The sequence below is a fragment of the Phycodurus eques genome, chromosome 2 (assembly GCF_024500275.1).
Source record: "Phycodurus eques isolate BA_2022a chromosome 2, UOR_Pequ_1.1, whole genome shotgun sequence".
NCBI classification, from domain to species: Eukaryota; Metazoa; Chordata; class Actinopteri; order Syngnathiformes; family Syngnathidae; genus Phycodurus; species Phycodurus eques.
This window is the reverse complement of record NC_084526.1, coordinates 905,449-932,121: the sequence shown is the minus strand read 5'-3', so window position 1 is coordinate 932,121 and position 26,673 is coordinate 905,449. Positions and strand designations below refer to the sequence as shown.

The following is a 26,673-nucleotide window of genomic DNA, read 5'->3' as shown; positions in this document are numbered from 1 at the left end:
ATCGATATTTACATGTGCGGCGTAGGATGCTTAGTGAGGCATTTTCTAACAAACTACGAACAGACTCATTAACCAATGGTAGGTGAAATCAAGGAGGAGGTTTGCTCTTTTCTGACCTCTCTCTTCCAACCCCGACCGACGATTTATACAAATTTTGAAGTCGAATCCTATTGCGAGGACTGCATGATCTCATACTCCCATAATGGCAAAAATATTTCTTGCCATAATTTCTCCCACAATCCTATCTAGTGACTCTGCCAACCCCACTAACTAGGGAGGTGACCTGCTTAACACCAATTACCAAATTACCTCAAGTGTGTCCCCACCATTTTCCGACGAGCCACTGAGCACCGACCGACTCCGACCTCAGCCACACAGCATCCTTGATGGCTTCTAGTTGTGTCCACTTTGTCCCCCACTGAAACAGACTTTTCATCATATTGTTGGCTGTAACAGAATATGAGAGGGGACACACTGGGTTTTCACTTGTCAATAAGTTCACGCTAACACTACCGTGTAGTCATAGTCACCTGTTCAGTAAACGGCGTTTCTGTCATAGCTTCTAAGTTTGGCTTATATCCGCTTACTTTCTAGCTTGTTCAACTAAGTTAGTGGAAGATTTTTAAGTCTAACTAACCTTTGTTCTTGTCCTCTATTTTACAGTTGTCCCTGATTTGCAACCTTCCTGACCCCCGTCCCTTACGCTCAGGCGTAAGCTCTTCCTATCGTAAACCTTGCACACGCACCAGTCGTAAAGCTGGCCTCCTTGCTGGGATGCCTGTGTCCTGTCATAAACACTTTAGTGCAAATTCCCGGCGATTTTAGGGCTCTGGGGCACAGCAGTACTTCCCAGATTATTCCGTCAGCTATTTCTTCAAGAAGCCTAACTAGCAATTATTAATTACCCTTTAGTGTATTATCACTTTATGTCCCACATGATCAACGCCTTGACTTAGCCTCCCCAACCGCTGTAATGAACCAGTCCCCAATAACTGTAGCAACAATGTTATCTTATTTTTAGAAATCTAAGAATACGAACCCTGATAAATTTGTCCCTTTTGCTCAAAAAGTAGCTCCCCGCTTGTCCACAAATTGTTGTAATCAACCTGACTTAGGAGACAGAATGCAAATAAATAAACCTCCTCAAAATTTACTTGCCAGACAGATGGAAAAATCCTCTTTGTCCTCCCTGCTCTAGAGCTGAATCTGGGGAGACAATCAAACAGATTAATCCTCATACCATATTAGCCATTGTACTCCACACATTTCCCTTGTACATGATGCAAATTAGGCACAGTCTCATGACGTATGTAGCATAAGTAGCAACTCAACTTGACACCTCTGGCATATCCTTCACATCTGTGAATGAAAGTATAGCATTCGCTATGCTGTATTAATAGTCACTATACTGTATCAACTAAATATTGTAAGGATGTCATTAGTTGACTGACGTACCTCGCGTAATTTTCTTAATCCGGTTTGCCACAAACAGGAACTTCTATGTATATCTACTTACAAAAATTACAGACTCCCTCTATATTCCCAATTAGTCTTCCAGCCACTTACTTGTGTGCCACTCCGTAAAAAATAACAAAAAATGACTCCCTCTGACACACAAGTTAACATATCTTTCATTACTTTGCAACCTATGTCAAAGCTCCTCTTCTAGGCACAAACAAGACTAAAGCCATCATATGCGCTAAAGTGCTTCTCACAATCCTCTATCACTTCAAGTGCTCTCGAAGCATCCATCCATTTTCTGAGCCGCTTCTCCTCACGAGGGTCGCGGGCGTGCTGGAGCCTATCCCAGCTGTCATCGGGCAGGAGGCGGGGTACACCCTTAACTGGTTGCCAGCCAATCGCAGGGCACATACAAACAAACAACCATTAATTCGCACTCACATTCACACCGACAGGCAATTTAGAGTCACCAATTAATCTAACATGCATGTTTTTTCGGGGGTTTTTTTTGGGATGTGGGAGGAAACTCGAGTGCCCGGAGAAAACCCACGCAGGCATAGGAAGAACATGCAAACTCCACAAAGGCGGGGCCGGGGATTGAACCCCAGTCATCAGAACTGTGAGGCTGACGCTCTAACCAGTCGGCCTCTCTAAGCAATACATATCAAATCCCATTCATCATCTCAGATTGCAACTCGGACACCATTTATTCAAACTACGAAGAAAAACCGACCGGTACTGTTTTCAGGCTTTTATCCCAGGCACGTGGAGCCGCTCTGGTCCGCTCTGCTAACCCGGAAGTAGAAAGTCACGATGCCACTCTGGCTTGATCACATCCGCCGGGCACACGCCTAATTTATCTTCCAGAATATCATATGCATACCTATTTATACATACAATATGTATACCTTATTTATTTAGTTAATAAATATAATGGGTACCCTTTGAAGCGCTTTATAACTATTTACATATGCAGTCATACAATTTTATTCATCAAAGTTCTCAGGTTATTGTGTACACAATTTATAAAACGTATCGCACAGAATATAGAATATTTATACCATTTACACTAAGTCCACGTTTTTTTTTTTTTACAATAGAGGCCTGCGCAGGACATGTTTGAGACAAGTAGAACCACTTGTCTGATCTGATTACTCGTGGAAACTCATGCGTCGGGATATAATGGTTAACCGGCGCTTTGACGACAGACGCCGCGTTTTCTTTTGCACAAGGATAGCCTTTGGGCCATCCAGAAAAAGTGTTGACAATCATTAATAAGTACCTTATGCCTTGGACTGGGACCACCATTGTCAGTTCGGTCCATTACCACCACATCATTCGGGCATCGGCCCATCTCAGTGTGTTGCAATTCCCTCTTCGTTGTAGGGCCAACACTGAAATCTTGACATATATCACAAAAAACACCAAAATCTTTACCTTACACAGAAGATCAGGGTGCCACCAAAAGCGCAGCTTGTACAGAATTGACACATAACTCTGTGTCGGGGTGTGTGCTTCCTCAACCACTAACCACATGAACTTTCCTGTAGTTAAGATCAGTCTCCTCGGGCATCTCATCGGGCCAAACCACAGCTTCTCCTTGTCATCATACTCAGCACCTGTCTTTCGCCACTTACGCTTGTCTTCTTCTGGCGCCGCCTCTTGGAGGTCGCGCCCCACATCAACTGTTACTGCAGGGCGAAAGTCAATCAACTGATCTCGTTTAACAACATAGATACCTTCAGCATCCATTTGTTAGCCTGCTACTAAACCAAGGAGGTCCTCTGTTACCCTGACTTCCGATTAATACAACAATAACAACACAACGTCCTAATAACTATTGAGAATGAAACAACTGTACCACAACTCTCCCAAATTTCACAATTTCCAATGTGCAGAATTTGTGATTTAATCAAACACGTTTCCGCTCACCTTTTTCTGTCGGTGCACCGGGGAGATTGCAGTCTAATTGAATCCTTGTCAACTCCTCTGTCTTTTTATCTAATGCCCTTCCAGCATCACGTCGGGGTCACCATTTGAAGAAACCATGTATTTTATAATTACCTATTACTTTCGAGGTTCCATGCGTGTTCGTTTTCGTGGAAGAACTACAATTATAACGCGTTACAAGTCAACCAATTTATTCCTGACAGAGGAGTCTATACATTTTTACAGAGCTCTGGGTCAGCAGCTACGCTTATTCTAGCCTCAGCCAAGACAGCGCAGACTGAACAAAGCTCTCTGTTCCTGCCCCCCACTAATACAATGCTTCAAAGAGGAAGTATGGAATCGCTGTTGTCTGATTGGTCCATGGTCTCATCTGCTCTGCAGAATGATGACCATTTGCTGCTGGCTCCAGATGCCGTCTCCAGACGGCGTCCCACAGTCTTGCATCATGGCTCCCCGCAGTCATTGTCTTCCTTGACATCTGTTCTTTGTGGCCTCCACATGCACCCTGCTGGGAGCCTTCATGCATCACACCCCCACACCCTTATCTGTACTGCAATAAACATCCTTGTCTACCTTCCAAACCAGTTACACCATGAAACTCTATATTACCTTCAACGTCCACCAGCCAGACTGGGCTGCTCTGTGTATTTGTTTACAGAGAACAAGGAATTAACATTGCTTGTCACTTTTCTCCTATGCTCCATGTCCAAACTTAATATGCCTCCGTACAATACTGAAAGTCAGAATAACAGACAGAGCCCAGAGTTGAGAGTCACTTGTTTACCTTCTGTTCACTGCATTAAATATAGTTCAAGTCGTTGGATTGATGGCTCAATTGATATTTATTTTGACCAAGTTGTGGGGGTGCACCATTCCTGGAGGTACTGCAAAACCAGGTCAATGCGTGGAGTGGACAGAGCAAGCCCCTATTCCATCTCCCAGTTCCAAAAATCAATTTAATAAATGGTCCCCGAATAGGGGACGTATCAGATATTAAACTGATAAGAGCAGATACTACACTTGATCTTAGCCGAAAGGCCGAGAAGCGATGCCAACATAACGCCAGAAAAGACGACCTCATTCTCCAGCCTACAAGCCAAAGTTATGGTGGCACATATCGACATGATAATCACAGATGAGTCACATATGGACACGCCAAACAACAATTATGAAACGAATGTCAACTGTGTTGTTTTTCAACGTTTATATTGAAATAATGTTGCCAGATGCTCGTGTTCCTTGGTCATGTGGTCCACATCGACCCAATAGAATGCCGAGATTAACGCATATCCTTTCGTCATGTATTAAGTCTTAATCAACCAAAGAAATAATGAGTTATTTGTAATTACAATCGGTTGCTGGCATAACATTGTGGCCACAAGCTGAATAGCTTTTTGCTCAACATTTTGACGGAAAAACATCAATGGCTCTTCCTCGCTCAACTACTTCTTGTTTATTGCTTTGCTAACTGACAGTAGGACTCGAGCGCCGTCGTCGCAGAGGTGGGGAATTACACACCTTACACTAATTTGGTTACACAACGTTCAAATTTGTCATGTGATAAGTGTTACTAATCGAATAAAGACACGCCAGAAACGCCAAAAGACATGAATATTTTCCATTAACATTTCAACTTATATCAAAAAACAGTAAGCATGCTCTGCCCAAGAATTAATGCAAAAAACAAAACCAACCACTATATATATATATACTATATAAATATTTAACTATTTTCAACCATTATTACTGAAAACATACAAACAAAGAAAAACAAACATATTTGTAAACAAATGTAGTTTGGTTATAATACTAAGTATAATCATCTTAAGGAAATGTATGGTCACGAGTCGGCCCCGTGTTTCACAATTAGCTTTACCTGTTGATGTGAAGTGAGTAAATTTGTGTCAGAAGTCAATGTGTCACAACCAGAGTCAATAAATACAGAAGCACCGCCCTTCCCTCAGCCGGCGTTGACGTTCCGGGGAGAGACGGAATCTGTAGAACGCTAGCCAGTAGATTGAGACTGGCAACAGGGGACCTGCCTTGGTTTGGCTGGTCACCGAGGCTCATCCTCCAAGTGCGCTGTGACGCATCCTACCGGCGATCTCCGTCCAGCTCGCGATCCAAAAGCCTTTTGTCAATCTTTATGGCGAAAGCGATGGGAGTGTCCGAGTTGGTCGGGAGGTCTAGTCTAATGATCCTTGACGGCGGGGGATAGTCCTTGAAAGAATGCATCGAGTACTGCCCTGTTGTTCAACTGACTTTCAGGTGCTAGAATGCGAAACTCAATCTGACACCCTGCGCTTGCCTTGTTGTAAGGTGACAAGGGAGCGGGCTGTCTCACGATCTGGTGTGGAATACTGAAAAACTTGCTCCATATTCTTTACAAAAGATGCCCAAGAATGACACGAGGTGGAATTGCGGCTCCATTCAGCAGTAGCCCACGCCACCACACAACCAGTCAGGTGTGAAATGACAAAAGCAATCTTTGCCCGCTCTGTGGGGAAGGCAGCTTCCTGCAGCTCAAAGTGGAGTTCGTACCGTGTGATGAACGGCTTAATATTCCCAGAATCTCCAGAGAACCTCTCCGGTCGAGAGAGCTGTGGGCCGACAGCAGCGGATGTGGCAGGTGGCAGCATGGTGACTGCTTCACATGGAAACGGTGGTACAGTGGCGGCATCGGGTGCTGTGCCAGCTGGTTCCTTCTTCTGAACCATATTCGTTAGAACTTCAAACTGTGAGGCCACCTGTCTCATCATAGTGTCCTGATGCTCTGACTGTCCCATTAGATGAAGGTGGAGGGCAGCAAGCTGCTCATCATGCTTCGAGATGTGTTGTTCCTGTGCTTGAAGGGCTTTACGCACCGGGTCTGAGTCTGCTGGGTCAGTGTTATGGCCAGTTCGTTCCGTCATGAACGGAACAAAGGACAGGACCCAAAATGCACGACTCCAATTCAAATGAACAGTTTCAAAAAGAGAGGTTTAATAAACGGGCAGAGGTCGGTACACAGGCAGGCAATCCGCAAAGGCAAGAGGATCCAAAAAACGTGAGGCAAAAAGGAAAGGTCTATAATCAGAACAGGGTCTTGGCTTACTATGATTTGGTGACGTGGAACCAATGAATGCTGGAACGTGCCAACAAGGTACAACGAGCTGGCGATCAGAAAGAATGACACACAAGGTTAAATGCATGGGGTAATTAGGGTAAATGAGGCACAGGTGGGGAAGATGCTCTCAGCAGCATGTGTGTACGAGACAGGGGAAAGACAACAACCATAATACACACACCCATGACAGGTTGAGAGAAATGAATAAGTGGCCAGTGGGTGAATGGGACAGGACAAATGATGGAGGAAGGGAACAAGTAAGAAGTTGTGTCAAATACCGTGTTCTGTCAGTAAAAGTTTGAGCCATTCATTTGAAGTATACCTGTGGTAGATCTGTCATCGGTGAGATCTAATTTTATGGTGTCCACGGTGTAGGGGCGCTGTTCATTCAGGTTAGTGTCAGCAGCACTGTCCAGGCTGCCATGACTAACGGCATCCATGTCGCTGCCACCTGGTTAAAAAAGAAAAAAAAGTGTATAAGGGGTGACAATTTGTAAACTCCAAAATGTCTTATATTCTGTTTGTATTTAAAGAGTAAGGATTAGAGTCAGTCAACCACATTAATAACCATTAAAAAATTTCCTCAGCGAATTTACTTGACAGCGTGCTCTGAGTCAGAGGGGCATGTTTCCGTTTAAACTGAGCCACACCCACAACAACATTTCTCAGCTTCGTCCATAGAAAGTATCCTCCTCTGGTGCTGGTTGGCCATGTACTTTCCAACACTGCCTGCAAATAAAGAGGAAGACTTATTTCCACTCCAAAATAGGCCATGATGAGACAAACCAACTCAACATCAGCAGAGCTCCCTTGCCCCTGAATTTGTGTCATTTGCATTTTGTTTTGTCTACTCTTTCACAATGGTATCAGGGATAGTAAGCCAAAGATAAAAAATATAATGACAAGGCTCCAAGTAATAAAGAAAGTTATAATTTAATGAAACACTCCAAGTTTTGCTACATGTTTTTGTTTTAAAGTTGTGTGGTGAAATGACAATTAAAGGGACAATGGAGGAATTACTCCCAACTATCATTGAAATTGTGTATTGCATCCAAATGAATAGTGCACTCTCGACCTTTAGTTTTTCAAACACGTATTGCAACAAAGGAAGCCGTCATATATCAAAAATCCTCGAACAACAACAACAGTGTCTCACAAAACCAAATGAAAAAAGTTAGGCTAATTTAGGCAGTGTTGACTTGTCGAGGAGAAAGCTAGCAACTTCAGTTTCAAGATGGCAGACAGTCATGGGGCTCCTCTAATGGGTCACCACTCATGTATAAATAAATCTAAAATTCTTTGCTCACAACAATGTATCAGATCAATAGTAGTAACATGAAAACAATAACTTGAAAATAAATTATAATAATGTATGTAAGCTTTATCCATCCCTTTTTTATAGTGTTTGTGTACATTAGGGTTGTGGGTCAGCAAAGCCTATCCCAGCTGACTTTGGGTAAAAGGCAAGGTACAGACCCAGTACTGGTCTCCAGTCAATTATAGTGCATGTAAGGTTTCCATTGAAGTTTTTTTTTTTTTTTTGGTCCAGCTTACAGCCTCAAAAACTTAGAAATATTGCACTCTGCTTGCCTGTTGTGCTAATGAGGCGGAGTACACCCTGAACTGGTTGCCAGCCAATCGCAGGGCACATACAAACAAACAACCATCCGCACTCACGTTCACACCGACGGTCAATTTAGAGTTGTCAATTAACCTACCATGCATGTTTTTGGGATGTGGGAGGAAACCAGAGTGCCCGGAGAAAACCCACACAGGCATGGTAAGAACATACAAACTCTACACAGGCGGGGCCAGGGATTGAACGCTGGTCCTCAGAACTGTGGGGCAGACTCTCTTACCAGTCGTCCACCGTGCCGCCTGTTTTGTCAGCCATAAATGTTCCATCCATCCATCCATTTTCTGAGCCGCTTCTCCTCACTAGGGTCGCGGGCGTGCGGGAGCATATGCCAGCTATCATCGGGCAGGAGGCAGGGTACACCCTGAACTGGTTGCCAGCCAATCGCAGGGCACAGACAAACAAACAACCATGCACACTCCCATTCACACCTACGGGACCCAAACATATTGTGAGGATTTTTTTGGAACATCTGGCAGAGTCCCCTGTCAGAAAAAGCTTCAACTCCCAACTCCGACAGAACTTCACCCGGGGGAGGTTGTGGACATCGAGTCAGAGTGGATCATGTGTTGACCATGTGTTGATCATGTGTTGATGATGTGTTGATCATGTGTTGATCATGTGTTGATCATGTGTTGATCATGTGGACCATTGTTGAGGTGGCCGACCAGAGCTGTGGTCGTAAGGTGGTCGGTGCCTGTCATGGCGGCAATCCCAAAACCCGTTGGTGGACACAAGCGGAAAAAAAGTCCTATTGGGCTTTTTTGGCTTGTGTGACTCCGGAGGCAGCTGATGGATACTGGCTGGCCAAGTGGAATGTAGCTTTGGTGGTCGCTGAGGAAAAAATTTCGGACGTGGGAGGGGTTTGAGGCCACAGAGAATGACTTCCGAATGGAAATTTGTCTCAAGAGTGGGAAGCAGAGCACCATCAACACTGTGTATGGTGGGGATGGGGCGTTGCTGACCTCAGCTCAGGAAGTTGTGAGTCAGTGGGCCGGATACATCAAAGACCTCAATTAAACCGACACACCTTCCCATGAGGAAACAGAATCTGGGGGCTCTGAGGTGGGTTCTCCTATCTCTGGGGTTGAGGTCACCGAGGTGGTTGAAAAGCTCTTCGATGGCACGGTCCCAGGGGTGGATTAGATACGCACGGAGTTCCTGAAGGCTCTGGATGTTGGTTGGCACGCCTCTGCAATATCGCATGGACATCAAGGACCGTGCCTCTGGATTGGCAGGTCGGGGTGGTGGTGCCCCTTGTTAAGAAGGGGGACTGGAGGGCGTGTTCCAACTATAGGGAGATTGCACTCCTCAGCCTCCCTGGTAAGGTCTATTGAGGGGTCTGTCAGGATTTGAGAGGAGCAATGTGTTTTTTGTCCTGACCGTGGAACTCTGGACCAGCTCTACACCCTCAGCAGGGTCTTCGAGGGTGCATGGGAGTTCCAGTGTACTCTTTTTGTGGACTTGGAGAAGCCGTTCGACTGTGTCCCTCGGGGAGTCCTTTTGAGGGGTGCTACGGGAGTATGGGATACCCCCTGATACAGGCTGTTTGATCCCTGTACAACCAGTGTCAGAGTTTGGCTCGCATTGCCGGATTTGTTTCCAGTGAAGGTTGGACTCCGGCAAGGCTGCCCTTTGTCACCGATTCTGTTCATTACCTTTATGGACAGAATTTCTTGGTGCGGCGGCACGGTGGACGACTGGTTAGAGCGTCTGCCTCACAGTTCTGAGGACAAGGGTTCAATCTCCGGCCCCGCCTGTGTGGAGTTTGCATGTTCTCCCCGTGCCAGTGGGGGTTTTCTCCAGGCACTCCGGTTCTCTCCCACATCCCAAAAACATGTATTAATTGGAGACTCTAAATTTCCCGTAGGCATGACTGTGAGTGCGAATGGTTGTTTGTTTCTATGCGCCCTGCGATTGGCTGGCAACCAGTTCAGGGTGTACCCCGCCTCCTGTCCGATGACAGCTTGGATAGGCTCCAGCACGCAAGCGACCCTCGTGAGGAGAAGCGGCTCAGAAAATGGATGGATGGACAAAATTATTTGTTGACCAAAATAGTGGTCTTAATGAAATGTCTTACTGTATGTATGAAAATGTGTAATATAAAATGTGTTATGCTATTCAAAATACTTTTGAATAATTGTCTATCACTGTAAGAGCGCACAAATAATGTACTTTTATTTATTTTTTTATTTCATGTTCTCATAGAAGAATCTTTTCAAGGCCATATTATAATGTAGATGTTGAAGCATATAATCGGGATTACACTATGGCTTTGTAAACATGCTTACATGCGAACATTAAATATACATACACCAATAATAATGGTACAATAATACAATACACCAAAAGTAATGGTACAATATTTGTGCACTCTCACAGTGATAGACAATTATTCAAAAGTATTTTGAAGAGCATAACACATTATATAAGGTAGGTTGATTGAAGACTCTAAATTGCCCGTAGGTGTGAATGTGAGTGTGAATGGTTGTTTGTTTAAATGTGCCCTGCGATTGGCTGGCAACCAGTTCAGAGTGTACCCACGCCTCCTGTCCGTTGATAGCTGGGATAGGCTCCAGCACTCCCGCGACCATTGTGAGGATAAGCGCCTCAGAAAATGGATGGATGGATTTCTTGGTGCAGCCAGAGTGTTGAGGGGGTCCGGTTTGGGGTTCTGCTTTTTGCATTTGATGTGGTTCTGATGGCTTCATCAAGCCGTGATCTTCAACTCTCGCTGGAATGGTTCACAGCCAAGTTTAAAGTGGCTTGGATGAAAATCAGCACCTCCAAATCTGAGACCATGATCCTCAGTCGGAAAAGGGTGGAGTGCCCTCTCCGGGTCGGGGGAAAATCCTGCCCCAAGTGGAGGAGTTTTGGTATCTCCGGGTCTTGTTCACGAGTGAGGGAAGAATGGAATGGTAGATCGGCAGACAGATCGGTGCAGCATCTGCAGTAATGCAGGTTTTGTATCGGTCTGTCGTGGTGAAAAGGAGCTGATTTACAAATCGATCTAAGCTCCGACCCTCACCTATGGTCATGAGCTGTGGGTCATGACCGAAAGAACAAGATCGCAGATACAACCGGCTGAAATGATTTTCCTCCATAGGATGTCTCCCTCAGAGATATGGTGAGAAGCTGGTCATCTAGGAAGGGCTCAGAGTCGAGCCGTTGTTCCTCTGCAGAGCCAGATGAGGTGGCTCGGGCATCTTGTGAGGATGCCCCCTGGATGCCTGTTCCGGGCACGTCCCACCGGGACGAGCCCAGGGGACAACCCAGGACACGCTGGAGAGACCTTCGTCTCTCAGCTGGCCTGGGAATGCCTCGGAATCCCTCCGGAAGGGCTGGACAATGTGGCTGGGGAGAGGGAAATCTGGGCCACCCTGCACAAGCTGCTGCCCCCAGGACCCGACCTCAGATAAGCAGAAGAAAATTGATGGATGAATCGATTTAATTCTGAGGAGCATGTGTCTTACCTTGTTGTAGTAGATGTATTTGATCGCAATGGGGTGGAGTCCAGCTTTCTTCATCTCAAAGAGCAAGCCTGACAGCAAGGACAGGCTGACCATATTGTCCACGAAGCTGCATCAGCACTCTGTAGCACACCTGTTTAAGTATGAAGAAAATTGTTAAGCTACGATGACAACCTTTAAAAAAACTAAATTGGACTGAAGAATATAATTTTAAACCGGATTGGGGAACAAGAAAATAAGCATTAGGCACCTGGTTTTCTTCTAGTACATTACCTCATCAGGTGGCTGTAGCTTCTTTAGACTGCATCTTACGGAGGACGTCATAGGCAGTATGAAGGGCTCGGACCTTAGAATGGCAAACCTTCACATATGCAGGCAGGCAGATAAACCAGAGGCCGTAACAATGGTGAAGGAGGCACATGGACCACAGCTGGGGGATGGAAGAGTATTTTTGGGCTATTATCTCCTGTGGGGAAAAAAGGTAATGGAGGATGGAGAGATGCTGTGAAATTTAAATTCTGTGTTAGAAAGAAATTGAACATACAGCTAGAGTTTACATGAAACTGACAAAACTTTCTGAGCATACTATTTGAGTAAAACGTTTATGGCATTAATTCACAGAACAACATTAACATTTACATTACAATCAACAGTCCAAAACACGACATCAACAAATCATAACTCCATGCATTCTGTTATCACCCAATATATAATCAATCTTATAATAAAACTGATCATGATTCAGTTTTCATACACATATGCGCAAACATCATACTATCATTGACTTTCACATTAAGCATTTTATGTACAAATGCATTAAAGATTTGTATTCACTATAGATTTAGGAGGTTGTTGTAATATGTTGAAAGGAAATTACTTGTTTATATATAATTCGATAAATACTGTACAGTTCTGTACTTTTATCTTCTTTTCTCACTCCCCTCTAGAAACTTTGTTCTGTTCGACTGATCGACTCTGATTCTCAATAAATATCCATTGTAATATTAAGAAACTACAGCGCCAATTTAAAAACCCCTCTGTGACACAGTAAAACTGTTCGGGCATAAAAGGGATACAGATCCTCCATTCTGCTTGACCAAACAGCCGAACAGGACAAATTTTACTCTCTCCTTTCTGAAGACAGAGCATCGTCTAATTTTTATGAATGGCCAACTGGTGTGTACAGGCGTGCGATTGGCCCCCTCGCGTGCCACCGAGAAGGGCGCAGATTGTACTGGTAGCCACTCAGATTCATAATGACATCTATCCGTCCCCTCCACTATTTAATCACGGCCTCTTCCTGAAGTCGGATCGAAAACTCGTAAAGGAAGACGAATCTTACAAGCCTGACATGGAACTCATGCTGTCTGCTTCTCACGTAAAACAGTCCCACTACGCAAGCCACAGTAGAAACAATGTCCTTTCTACATCGAGGGCAGACATAGAAAAGACATCAATTTTGGGTGCAGACTTAAAGGTTTTCTGACGTCTTTTTTCGACGTCTTCCGGACGCCAAATAGCGATGTCTACAGAACATCTGTGCCAAGTTTAAATCTGGTGAAAAAGTGGTCGGCGTGGACATCCCCTCGACATCTTATATGGACCAAATTTTAACATCATTTATACCTACAAAATTATTTAAAATGTTGGCCAAATTAGTGGTCTTATATAATGTGTTATGCTCTTCAAAATACTTTTGAATAATTGTCTATCACTGTGAGAGTGCACAAATATTGTACCATTATGTTTGGTGTATTGTATTATTGTACCATTATTATTGGTGTATGTATATTTAATGTTCGCATGTAAGCATGTTTACAAAGCCATAGTGTAATCCCGATTATATGCTTCAACATCTACATTATAATATGGCCTTGAAAAGATTCTTCTATGAGAACATGAAATAAAAAAATAAATAAAAGTACATTATTTGTGCGCTCTTACAGTGATAGACAATTATTCAAAAGTATTTTGAATAGCATAACACATTTTATATTACACATTTACATACATACACTAAGACATTTCATTAAGACCACTATTTTGGTCAACAAATAATTTTGTCCATCCATCCATTTTCTGAGCCGCTTCTCCTCACGAGGGTCGCTTGCGTGCTGGAGCCTATCCAAGCTGTCATCGGACAGGAGGCGGGGTACACCCTGAACTGGTTGCCAGCCAATCGCAGGGCACATAGAAACAAACAGCCATTCGCACTCACAGTCATGCCTACGGGCAATTTAGAGTCTCCAATTAATACATGTTTTTGGCATGTGGGAGGAAACCGGAGTGCCCGGAGAAAACCCACGCAGGCACGGGGAGAACATGCAAACTCCACACAGGCGGGGCCGGGGATTGAACCCAGGTCCTCAGAACTGTGAGGCTGACGCTCTAACCAGTCGGCCACCGTGCCGCCTAATTTTGTCCATATAAATGGAATTTAAGAACTAATTTGTTTCTTAAAAAGGAGAGAATTATTTAGAAATGATATCGAACTACAACTGGATGTGGAGTAGATATTCAGTGACAGGATCAGTCCATGATTTGTAATAAACATATATTTCCGAAGAGTTAATGAAGCCAACAGGCCTGTGGTAGGAAGTAGCATATCAGAACACTTTAAAGATAAAAATTCAGTCAAGGTCTTGAGTACTCCCTCTTCTCGATGGGCCTGTTATGTGTTCCAGAATGTTTGTGAACAGCATCCTGTTCCATTGGTCACCGGAAGAAGCCAGAAGTGGCATCATTGTTTGTTGTCGGAGGTTGAGCGGACGTGACACTGTTGACGGAAGTTGTGTTGTTGCCGGAAGTGGGCCGTGTCCTGCGTGACATGTTGAATGTGTATGTTTTTGTATATTTGGACTATATTTTGATATTCTCCCCGGATGAGGAGACTCACATCATTAATGTATGCTCTGTGTTGCAGCAGTTACTGCAGAATGAACTATATGTCAAGTCTGACAAATGTGAGTTCCACAAAGCGTCCGTTTCTTTTCTGGGGTTCGTGCTGGCTCCAGGTGAAATAAAAATGGACCCTTGCAAAGTTGATGGCATGACTAATTGGCCCACTCCCACGTCACACAAAGACATACAAAGGTTCTTAGGGTTTGCTAATTTCTCCAGAAAGTTCATTAGAAATTTCTGTTCTATAGCCTCGCCTTTGCATGATCTTACCTCGCCACACAGACCTTTTGTATGGAACCCGCTTTGTCAGGCAGCTTTTCAGAAACTTAAATCGAGCTTTATCTCCACTCCCACCCTCACTTTGCCAGATCTCAAACAGCAGTTTGTGGTAGAAGTTGATGTGTTTCGAGGATGGTAAATTACATCCTTGTGCTTATCTCTCCAAAAAACTGACCACAGCCGAGAGAAATTATGGCATTGGTGACCGTGAACTGCTGGCAGTCAAGGTGACTTTGGTGGAGTGGAGGCACTGGCTAGAGGTGGCACATACTCCGTTTTTAGTGTGGACAGATCACAAGAACCTGGAATATCTAAGTCTGCTAAGAGATTAAATACGAGGCAGGCTAGGTGGGCTCTGTTCTTCACTAGATTAAATTTCACGTTGTCTGCCGACCTGGTTCTAAAAATGCTAAGCCAGATACTTTATCGCGCATTTACTGTGCAGAGAATTCTTTGTCCTACCCAAAAACCATTTTGCCCAAGTCATGTTTCGTTTCTGCTTTTGTTTGGGACATTGAGACTGCGGTAAAGGAGGCTCTGAAAAACACTCTTAGCCCTGAAAATTGCCATGAAAACAGGCTTTATGTGGTTCCTACCTTAAGGGGAAGAGTCATCCACTGGGCTGACACTAACTGGACTGTATGTCACCCAGGCATGGCCAAGACTCAATCTGTGGTCGAACAGCGCTTTTGGTGGCCCAATGTTAGAAGGGATGTTATCAATTATGTCAATGCTTGCCAGGTATGTGTTGCTAACAAGTCCTCTCGTAAAACGTCTTTCTGGGGAGTTGTGACCCCTGCCAATACCACAACGTCCTTGTTCAGACATCTCGATAGACTTTGTGACGAGATTACCGGCCTCGAAAGGAAATACCACCATTCTCACAGTCGTGGACAGGTTCTCTAAGATGGCACACTTCATTTTACTCCCGAAACTCTCCTCAGCTAAAGACACTGCAGAGTTAATGATCCACCAGGTATTCAGGTTCCATGGTTTCCCCAAGAATGTGGTATCTGATAGGGGTCCCCAATTCATTTCGCAATTTTGGAAGGAGTTTTGCATTCTCATAGGTGCTACCGTTAGTCTGTCATCTGTGTTTCACCCTGAAACCAACGGACAAACTGAGAGGCTGAACCAGGACCTGGAGACTGGGCTCCGATGTCTCGTTTCACAGGAGCCACGATCCTGGTCTCAGAAACTGGTTTGGGTCGAATTCTCTCTCAATTCCCTCCCCTCTGCATCCACTGGTCCATCGCCTTTTCATGTTGTGCATGGTTACCAACCATCTCTATTTCCTGCGATAGCTCCAGAGTCCACAGTTCCAGCGGCATTGACCTTGGTGAGACGCTACAGGAGGACCTGGAAGCGAGCCCGCCAGATGCTGCTGCGCCAGGGACGGTCCTGCAAAACCGCTGCTGACCGTAGGGGGACACCGGCCCCGAACTACAAAGTGGGTCAGCGAGTTTGGCTCTCTACCAAACATATTCCACTCTGGGTGGAGTCCAGGAAGCTCGCTCCCAGGTTCGTTGGACCCTTGCCCATCACAAAGATCATCAACCCTGTCACCGTGAAGCTTTGGCTCCCAAGGTCGATGCGGGTCGATCTTACATTATTTAAACAAAACAGATGAAGTTTATAGTCCGTTGTTTTCAACTCAAATCGATTTATATTGACATTATTCAGTTAGATTCTATGAATTACCGTGACATAATACATAATATTGCAATAGAAAATACTTGATTATTTTTTACAGTATTTCTGTACTTTGTCTCGAGTCATCGTTTGACTAGTAACAAGACTAGTTACTAGTAACAAGACTAGTAACAAGTTTCTTCAGATCAATTAACTGCTACATGATGATATCAGTGTAATATTCCCACGATATTGCATATACACAACTTCTCCTGTTTAGTTCTCACAGTATGATCGTACTCGTATCAAGTTGTTGCTTTACTAAAAGTGTTAAAAAAAACAACAACAACCAAGAACAACATGAACATCAACATGTGATGGTATTCTTCATACAAAACTGGTAAAGATCATATTCTTAAATTTGAAAAATAACCTCATTGCTTGTTAATTCCTAGCATATGTATTTCAAATATCATTATAATGTTGACAATCTATCAATATATTTGAAACTCACACAGGGTCATACAACGGGCCGATATGTCGACAGGCGCACGACTGCGTGACTTTTCAGCCTTGTACTTTGTGTTCTTATAAACCATAGTAAATACATCATCTTAATTTTTCTAGAGGACCGCCCTCGAAGGCGTGTCTGCGCATGCGCACTCTTCTATCGCACTAATGTCACAGTATTTAATTGTAGTTATTCACATATTCATTAACAAATTTAAATTAACAATGTACACAATCACTTATACATTACTCCTGAGGCAATTTCAGCTCACTTTAGTCCAGTACGATATTACACGACATTATTTAAACATAACAGACGAATGAAGTGTGAGTTACTTTACTGCTGCAGCATTTAATCCATTCACTTTAAAAGATATTACAATATTTAATCATTTTTCATGTTCATCAACTAACTAGGGTTGGGGCTTTTTGACAGTTTATGCATATTTCCTACACAATTTACTGCATATACATGACTATTGCTAATTAATTACTACAGTGGAATATTATCATCAAAATATTGCCACGGTAATGTATGCACACAATTTAGCCTCTTTAGATCTCGCAGTATGAAGTGTTAAAAAAAACACCACTGAACTTCTAAAATCAGTATTTTAACATTTTAAATTGAAAAACTATGACTTCCATGTTACCTGCATCTCCTGAGTCTTAACAACACATCTGTTACAATATTGCCATTTAACAACAAATGTTTAGTTCATCATTTCAAGAATACAGATTCGTCATATCATCAGTAATGCGATCATTACACATCTGCTGACTTACTAACATCCACGACTGAAGTTTTTCAGAGATATTTCCACCTCAACTTTAAAAACAACGGTATTTTCTGCACAGTCCATTGTTTATTGTTTTTTACCTACGTACAGCTAGTGTACGTTGTGTACTTGCATGCTCAGCTCTAAAATCATTTACCATCTTTTTAAGGGTACAACAATGTTCGTAAACATTTGAAATATTATCAAAGTATTTAGGCATCATAGTTTTAGGTATATTTTTGGTTTAAACTATCATTATATTGATACCTTGAGAGATGAATGACCTGACTTAGTTTTTCAAGATACAAACTGATGTTAGGGTTATTTTATGGCATAAATTATACGCAAAAAAAATAGATATGACGATATGATGATGACAGTGATTACAACAACCAGTGGTTTGGACGATACTAAACAATTCTTCACTTAAGAAGAAAAAAAGAGGCTTTGGGATTTTTATTACCACTCTCAGTTGAAGTGCACTGCGACACGAAACATAAAACAAGAGAGTTTTACATGTTGAGTATTTAAAACAACCAAGCAGCTTTGTCTTACGAAAGAAGATGAGGTTGTTGCTGTCAAACTAAGCAAAATGCCATCGACAGGCTAAAGGATTGAGTCGGTATATGAATATGAGGGTGTATGATAAACTGTATAGCACAATCCATCAAATGGCACAATATTTGAATTAATAAAGTCGTATGATATATTTGAATCTATATGATATTCACACACGTGTTAAAAAATAATTAAATGCAAGCTACTCACCAGTTAATTCAGTAGTTTTTTCTTTTTTTCACTGAATACTCAACTTTTCAAGCGCTTATTTGGAAGAATACTTTTTACTTTTACTTGAGTCACATCATATCCTAAGTATCAACATTCACTCCTACATCAGTAGCCTACTTTTGATTTATTGTTTTTGACTATTTAAACTACCTCTACACATGCACATGCCATAAATTACGAGAAAACAGAAAGGATATGATACACTCCAGTGGATAAGGGGTAATTACTTGCAGTAAGGATTAAAAATATCCTAATAACCCAACTCAGCAACCCCAGCCTATGACAAATACCACGAGCCACTATAATGATCAAACAGTTATTCATTTATAGTTTTAAATTTTTTTAATGTTACCATCTGGTTTATTTGTGAAGTTCAAGTCCACTTGGTTTTGAGTTGAGTTTGTAATTATTGTTGGGTTAATTATCATATACTTGTATGTCAAAGGAAATTTGTCTCATCCCGCAAAGGACCATGGGAAGATATGGGGCGGGACCGCAAACGCTATAGTCCACGCGTGAGGGAGACGGAGCGGACCAACAGGTACTGCTGAGAAGCCAGCCACCGACCCGAGATGCGTACGTACGTCGAAGTCCAGCCGAAACCAGAATGCTTTTAGGTTTTATCTGTAACGTTGAAGCAATGCACCAGTCATGTCCTGACACGTATGGAACAATGAATCATGAAGATAACCCAACTACAACGGGGCGTTTCCCTATGACCTCAGATAAGCGGTAGAAAATGGATGGATGGATGGAATTTTGGCACTCTAGCTTGGTCCTCATAGCAACCATTCCAGCATTGCAAATGAGAACCTGTTCTCAAATGGCTTACCTGGGTCAATAAAGGTTAAATACATTTTTTAAAATGTAAATACATTTCATATAAGAGATGGAGCAAGCAGTACTCAAAGCACAATATTGAACATCCTATCTGTCATGAGCGGTGCCCTGCAGTCCTTTTTGTTGGAGCCCGGTGGCGCTTTGCGCCCCTCTCACCTTCTCTCTCTCGCTCTTCACAGTAATCAGCACCATATCGGCCGCGCATCTGTCATCAATCAGCCCTAATCATCATCTGCATAAAAGCCTGCCAGAACCTAGAAATTCTCGCTGGAGTATTAACGCTCTCTTGCGGTACCACAGCTCCTCAGTCTCCACGTAAGCTTACTCAATTCCTCGTGTCCTCTCTAACCTCTGTATCTCTCCTTGTCCTCAGTGTTCCCTCCGTGTGCCTCGCATCCACGACGTCAAGCCTGCCGCCTGTCCTCGCCACCGCCTGCCACACGTTCCATGCCTCAACAAACCGCCAGCATATCTCAAGGACCATCTCCATTCCCCTTTGTTCAATAAAACCTTTCATCACAACCTTTCAGCCTCTGCCTTCTCTTGGGTCCCGTCTGGATAGATTCGTGACGCTATCAACATCCATACAAGGTTGCGGTTTGACATGCAGATGCAACGTATTTCAGAGGTCATTTAGGCATACATGTTGGTTAAGGTTTTTAACTGACCAACGCAATACGGACATGATCTGGCGGTCCACTGGACTTATATACTCATACCAATCATTAATAATGTAATTTCAGTATTACTACAACACTAGTACAGCCCTTCCCTGTACTTCTCTGTTGGCATGCATTCCAATCGCTGAATAATTACAAGCGATGATCCCCCCCAAGGAGAGAACAATAGCAGACTAGCCAACGACTTGAATACCTTCTACTGCAGATTTGAAAAGGACACTTTCACACCCACCCAGCCAGCCACATCACCGACCACAATCACACCTCTGACTTCTGCGTTAAACCATCTACAAACAGGATGTGAGACGCATCTTCAAACAACAAAAGATTAACAAAGCGGCAGGCCCAGACCATATGTCCCCATCCTGCCTCAAAGTCTGCGTGGACCAGCTCACGCCAGTCTTCACTCAGATCTTCAATAGATTTGCACTATTTGCATATCTGTTGTTGACCAATACTGGCCACTCATGCCATAGTAGCATCTGCTCCATTTGCACACTGATTGAGGAGTATCTGCAACATTTGCACAACCAACATTGTCCCAGATTATTGCGCTACTCGTCACTTTAAACTGCATACACTCCTTGAAGTCTCGGCGCCCTTTGCACAATGGTCATTGCACCGGACTATTGCAATATTAGTCAATATTAGTATTCGAACTGCTCTAAGTGCTAGAGGACTCTGCATCTTTTGCACAATTGTCAAAAAAAAAAATTAATAAATGTACCGGCATTACCATATAACTATTAACCCCTTATTGCTCAGTGACTGTTTTTTGTCAATGTCTTTATGTCTCAAAAGTGTTCTCTGTCAATTGACTGTCTGTTGTTGTACTAGAGCGGCTCCAACTACCGGAGACAAATTCCTTGTGTGTTTTTTGGACATACTTGGCAAATAAAGATGATTCTGATTCTCTCAAATTTATTTATTTATTTATTTTTGAAATCAGAATCAGAATCATCTTTATTTGCCAAGTATGTCCAAAACACACAAGGAATTTGTATCCGGTAGTTGGAGCCGCTTTAGTACAACAGACAGTCAATTTACAGAACACTTTGGGGACATGAAGACATTGACAAAAAACAATTGTGCAAAAAGATGCAGAGTCCTCTCGCACTTAATATTGCAATAGTCCGGTGCAATGACCATTGTGCAAAGGGCGCTGAGACTTCAAGGAGTGTATGCGGTTTAAAGTGACGAGTAGTGCGATAATCTGGGACAATGTTGGTTGTGCAAATGTTACAGATACTCCTCAATCAGTGTGCAAATGGAGCAGATGCTATGTTTGAACATTGTCGGGCCATATTGAGTTTGTTCCAAATTTTTACATTGCGGCATAAGGGCCACTGGCCTATAGTTTGTGAAGTTGTGTTTGTCACCAGTTTGGTGGATCGGAATTATTTTTGCAGTTTTAATTTTTATCGGTTTTATGAAACTTTGAGCCAACTCCTACTTTTTTACTGTGTGCAGCCAGGGGCTAAGGTTCTTAGAAACAGGCAGCCAGCCTTGCAGTACCTGTTGCATTGTTCAGAAAAAAAAATAAGAACCAAAAAACAATTCCAGAGTTTCTTCAAATATAAAAACGATTTTATGCTGTATGCACTTTAGGGAAATCCTAATAATACTACTTTTGTGATTTAAAATGTGAATTTCATGCAGTTTACATAATTATTTTTATTTATTTAAATGTGTTGTCATTGTAAATACTACTATCCATACACAAATGCTAAACTAAAACATTTTGCAATTGGCATGACATTTTGGCGGGTGATTCGCATTCGAGACAAGTTTCATTACGTATGATGAGTGTTGTCACGTAGACATTTTGTTAACTTTCCATGATTGTTTAGCCATGATTTCAATGGTTTTTTGTTTATATATATATATACACACACACATACATACACGTACACACAAGTGTGCTTCAGGTCATGTATTGTTGGAAGGTGAACCTTCGGCCCAGTCTGAGGTTCTGAGCACTCTGGAGAAGGTTTTCGTCCAGGATATCCTTGTACTTGGCCGCATTCATCGTTTCTTTGATGTCAACCAGTCTCCCTGTCCCTGCAGCTGAAAAACACACCCATAGCGTGATGCTGCCACCACCATGCATCACTGTTGGGACTGTATTGGACAGGTGATGAACAGTGCCTGGTTTTCTCCACACATGCCACTTAGAATTAAGGCCAACAATTTATTGTTGGCCTTAATAGAAATTCTTATTTCTCATCATCTTGGAGTCCTTCAGGTGTTTTTTTTAGCTAACTCCATGCGGGTTTTCATGTCTTGCACTGAGGAGAGGCTTCCGTCAGGCCACTCTGCTGTAAAGCCCCGACTGGTGGAGGTCTGCAGTGATGGTTGACTTTCTAGAACTTTTGCCCATCTCCCGACTGCATTTCTGCAGCTCAGCCTCAGTGATCTTTGGGTTCTTCTTTACCTCTCTCACCAAGGCTCTTCTCCCCCACTTGCTCAGTTTGGCCGGACGGCCAGCTCTAGGAAGGGTTCTGATCATCCCAAAAGTCTTCCATTTCAGGATTATGGAGGCCACTGTGCTCTTAGGAACCTTAAGTGCAGCAAAAAAGTTTTTGTAACCTTGGCCAGATCTGTGCCTTGCCACAATTCTGTCTCTGAGCTCTTCAGGCAGTTCCTTTGACATCATGATTCTCATTTGCTCTGACATGTACTGTGAGCTGGAAGGTCTTATATAGACAGGTGTGTAGCTTTCCTAATCAAGTCCAATCAGTATAATCAAACACAGCTGGAATCCAATAAAGGTGTAGAACCATTTTAAGGATGATCAGAAGAAGGGGACAGCACCCGAGTTAAATATATGTGTGTCACAGCAAAGAGTCTTATGGTTGTGTGATATGTAAGTCTTTCTTTTTTAATAAATCTGCAAAAATTTCAACAATTACGTTTTTTTTTGTCAATATGGGGTGCTGTGTGTACATTAATGAGGAAAAAAAATTACTTAAATGATTTTAACAAATGGCTGTAATATATCAAAGAGTGAAACATTGAAGAGTCACACTCAGCAGGTTTACTACTGCGCTAATAAATGGATAAAAACTATGTATAAATAACTACATCATGCTGCCAAATTGCATGGATTGAATGGTATGAATTGAGTTCGGATCGGTCTGATTATCTGCTCTAGCAACAGTCCTACACATCTATGTACTGTGTACAATTTTAACATTATACCAGGTTACCGGAATATATAATGTTTATTAGTTTGAAATGCAGCTCTATATCCATATCAAAATAGTACAACCACTAGCAACACATTTAAGTATTTATATTGGATGTACTGTATTCAATATAGTTATGATGTACGGTCATGATGTAGTTATTTAAAAATTATTTTGACTATATCAAAAGAATCCTGACTGTCTGACATGAAATTAGACTCACCTGTTCCTGATTTAGGTCAACTGACAAAATTATTTATATTTGCTAAATCCCAGAATAATGAGGATAAGAGGTTATTTTTTTAGGTAAATATATATAATAGAGACAATACAGTCATGGTCCCATGAGGTGGCAGTGTTTTTAGCCATGACATTATTATCATTACTACGTATACTACTACAGCATCCTCAACACATCGCTGGTAAATTTTACGTTTTATAGGCTGCTGATACTTTGCCACTCATTCAGGACCATCGCAAACAGTTTCCATGCTGGAGTCTCCACGGTCTTCATGATTGTTCCTGATGTGGCAACTGCAATTTGGGACTGCCTAGTGGATGGGTTTTCATGCCTGTGCTCACAAGAGCGATGGAGGAAAATTGCTTTGAGGTTTGAGGAGCGGTGGAATTTTCCTCTCTACTGTGGAGCACTGGACGGGAAACACGTTAATTCAAGCTCCTGCTAACTACAGATCCCAGTTCTACAATTTAAGAGCCACCCACACATTTTTCAGCAAAATTTCTGTAATATTCCTTAATCAGAACCAAAATTATTGTAGCTGTTTGTGTACACCATGTCAGCAATTCATATGCTTATAATAATTAACAATGTGTTTGTTTTTATATTTTATCCATGATATATTGTATTTTATTGACTGTATTATATTGTGAGGCAATAAAGCATCACTTTTGGAATAGCTACACTGTAAAATGATAGACTTCATTTCGCAGGTAACCAAACAAACTGTTTATACACAGTAGAAAATACTTAACCTGACAGAGATGTGACATCATGACATAAGGTAAGGCACATACGGTTGTTTACGTATGTATTTTTGACTGGAAAATGTAAAAGACAAAAATTTGTAAAAAAAAAAAAAAAAAGAGTGGATTTATTAAAAAAAAAAGAAACTTTAACTTAACATCCTTCTTACCTTAAAATGAAAGTCCTCCTCCACCCTTTCTAAGGTTTTTTTCCGAAACTACTGCTACATACAGGAGAGCTGGGCATATTAAGTATATTTAAAAGTCTTCTGGTGTTGTTTAACGACTGTCGCCCCAACATAAAATTTTATTTGTTGATATAATCCCTGATAGAAAATGCTGGAGATGGAGGGATAAGATTTTGGCTAACATTTTGGAATCCACATCCAAGCGCAAAATAGGTCTGAAGCTACCACACAATAGGGGGTCCTTGTCTTCATTTTGAAGGAGAGTAATTGTGGCATTACTCAGGGTTGGGGAAAGCTGGCCTCACAACAAAGCCTTGTTGTACATACTACACTGAGGACAGCCTTGGGGCAAACCTCATAGAATTTCATTGTGAAACCATCAGGACCGGGCAATTTGCCACTCTGTAAAGCAGCAATTGCACTCATGACCTCCGTTACTAAGACTGGTTTGGCTAGATCTTCCACTGACTCTCGGTCCACTTTGGGGAATATAATAGTGTCTAACGTACTGTCTGCATTAGTTTTGGAGTGGTTAGCGGTATAAAAGTCCAAAAAGAAAATGTTTCATTTATAAGTCTTGGGTCTGTGAGGGGAGTCACTGATGGTGTAGTGGTACACTCGCCTGACTTTGGTGCAGGCAGCTTGGGTTCAGTTCCCACTCAGTGATGGTATGAATGTGAGTGCGAATGGTTGTCCGTGTCTATATGTGACGACCAGTTCAGGGTGTAGTCTGCCTTTCGCCCAAAGTCAGCTGGGATAAACTCCAGCGCCCCACGACCCTAACCAGGATAAGCGGTGTTGAAAATGGATGGATGGATGTATGGATGGATGGATGGGTCTGTGAGGGTGGCACCTGATGGAGATTTGATACTCAAAATGAGTCTAGAGGCGGCTGTGGCCCAAACTTGCTGGGCAAGGAGCTTGCCAGCCTTGTCTCCCAATTAAAAAAAACTCACTGCCTAGATTTGAGCAATTCTGCTTCGTTTGTGGTTAAAAGATTTAATCAGTTTGAAGATGTAAACACTTTTTTTAGAGTGAAGGGTCAATTATTCTCATAGCTATCATCAACCTCCCAAGATCTTTTGTGTCAAATCTATTTGTCTGGATACAGTTGCTTTACTAAGATCAGCAGGAAATTAAATTATATACCCTCTAAGGTATGCCTTAATGGCCTCCTATAGGGTCCCTCTTGCCATCTCCGGTGTGTTGTTTATTTCAATATATAACTTTATACTTAATCTTCATTTGCAAGTAGATCTGAGTTGAATCTTCACAGTTTAACAGTGCGACTGTGATTGTGAAAGTTCAAGTCCAAGGAAGTAGGAGCATGGTCCGAAAGCACAATGGTGTGGTATTCAATTGAGTTGACATTTGAAGTCAGTCTATAGTCTAAAAGACTATTCGTGAGTACGAGCGGTAAACGTGAGAGAAAAAGGGAAAAGATTTATCAGGGTATTCAGATCTCCTGGGTTAGAGAGGCCCAGCTCCTTCGCTACAGAGTTAGTAAGGGCGTATGTTTTAGTAGAGGATCTGTCCAAATTAGACACTAAATTAAAATCACCCGCTATAAAAATATAATATTTTTCGATATCCATCCATCCATCCATTTTCTGAGCCGCTTCTCCTCACTAGGGTCGCGGGCATGCTGCAGCCTATCCCAGCTATCATTGGGCAGGAGGGGAACACCCCGAACTGGTTAAACGGGACTCCTGGGAGGGCTTGAGCAGGCCGACGTGAAATGCAGGGTGGACCCGCATCAACCTTGGGAGCCTAAGCTTCATGGTAACAGGGTTGATGACCTTTGTGATGGGGAAGGGATTTGGCTTTGGACTTGCAAAAAAACGTATTTAATGTCATGGTAACAGGTGGGCACTTGAGATAAGTCAGGATCCCCATATGGGGTCTGTGGTATATCATATGAAACATAACCCTGAACATTACATGGAGGCTTGAAACAGTTCTGGGCGCAATTGCTGCCTCATGACATAACATGCCCGGAGGACCAGTCAATGTGGGGGTTATGTAATTTCAACCAAGGGTTCCCTAAAATAAGATCATAATTCATAGCGTCAAAAACATGAAAACTAGTCCGTTCCGAGTGAGAATGAGGAAATGTTAATGTGAGTGTTTGGGTGCGGTGAGTGATCTTGCCCATAAAACTGCCATCTGCAGCATAAGCGCTGCGGTGGCATCTTACTTGAAAGGTTCTAAGGTGCATACGTCTAACGAGGAGGGAGTTGAGTAAATTTGTGTCAGAATCAGAGTCAATAAATACAGATG

General features: G+C 42.6%; 1 non-coding gene across 1 annotated transcript; it reads right to left on the bottom strand.

Annotated features, from left to right (window-relative positions):
* Positions 1–4,270: 4,270 nt before the first annotated feature.
* LOC133399433 (U2 spliceosomal RNA) lies at positions 4,271–4,461 on the bottom strand. The gene has a single exon (XR_009768204.1). It is a non-coding gene; the product is annotated as a U2 spliceosomal RNA (small nuclear RNA).
* Positions 4,462–26,673: the final 22,212 nt, after the last annotated feature.